The sequence below is a fragment of the Monodon monoceros genome, unplaced genomic scaffold, assembly GCF_005190385.1.
Source record: "Monodon monoceros isolate NGI ecotype Baffin Bay Population unplaced genomic scaffold, NGI_Narwhal_1 Super_Scaffold_14, whole genome shotgun sequence".
NCBI lineage: Eukaryota > Metazoa > Chordata > Mammalia > Artiodactyla > Monodontidae > Monodon > Monodon monoceros.
Genome location: NW_021703770.1, coordinates 47,529,084 through 47,530,352, shown reverse-complemented (window position 1 = coordinate 47,530,352; position 1,269 = coordinate 47,529,084).

Here is a 1,269-nt window from a genome sequence, read left to right as displayed (position 1 = left end):
GAATTTCCTTCTTTTCTAAGGCTGAATAGTATTCCATTGTATGTATACCCACATTTTCTTATGCATTTATCTGCAGATGGGCATTTAGGTTGTTTCCACATCTTGGCTTTTGTAAACAAGGCACAATGAACATAGGAGTGTTTATCTCTCTTTCAGATCCTGACTTCAGTTCTTTTGGATAAATACCCAGAAGTTAGATTGCTGGATCATACAGTAGTTCTATTTTAATTTTTTGAGAAGCTGCCATACTGTTTTTCATAGTGGCTGTACCAATTTACATTCTCATCAACAGTGTACAAGGATTCCCTTTTCTCCACATCCTTGCCAACACTTGTTGTCTTTTGTTTTGTTAATGACAGGTGTGAAGTGATATCTCACTGTGGTTTTGATTTGCATTTCCCTGATGATGTACCTGATGGCCATCTATACATCTTCTTCAGAGAAATGTCTATTCAAGCCCTTAGTCCATTTTAAAAATTGGGTTTATTAGTTTGTTTTTTTGTTTGTTTGTTTGTTTTTTACTATTGAGCTATACAAGTTCATTTTATATTGGAGATTAACCTCTTATCAGATATATGGTTTGCAAATATTCTTTCCCATTCTGTGGGTTGCCTTTCGGTTTTGTTGTTTCCTTTGCTATACAGAAACATTTTAGTTTGAGGTAGTCCCACTGGTTTATTTTTATCTTGTTACCTGCTAAGCTTTTTTATATGCCCCATAATTAACAATTTCTATGAATACTTGCAGACTAAATATGAAATTAACAGACACCTGTAACTATCCTGAGTGTTATCCAGTGGTTATTAACACCATATACTGGTCTTAACTGCAAATCAGTAATTTCAGGATAAGTACATTTATTCTCCATATCTAACAATGCCTGCTATGTCTCTGATTCATCATTCCCTCACATATTCATCCCTTATTCCTATAATCTCATATTTTATTTAATCCATCAATTATTAAGAGATTTTCTTTATCTACTCTTTCCTATTACATAAATGCACTAAGTATTTACTATGTTAGTCATCGTTTACAGCAGTAATTTTGGAGAATTTATTTCCTATATAAATATGCGACAAATTATAGATCAAAAAATGTTAAAAGTGAAAGTCACCATTATCCAACAATAACCACATACTCCCAGATCCCTGGAGCTTTAGGGTGTCTTAATCATGATGAAATGGTCCCTACTGATGTAATGCTATTAATGAAGTTAATGTATCTGGCTTGAAATTGGATAAAGTGATTTTAAAGTTCATCTGCTCA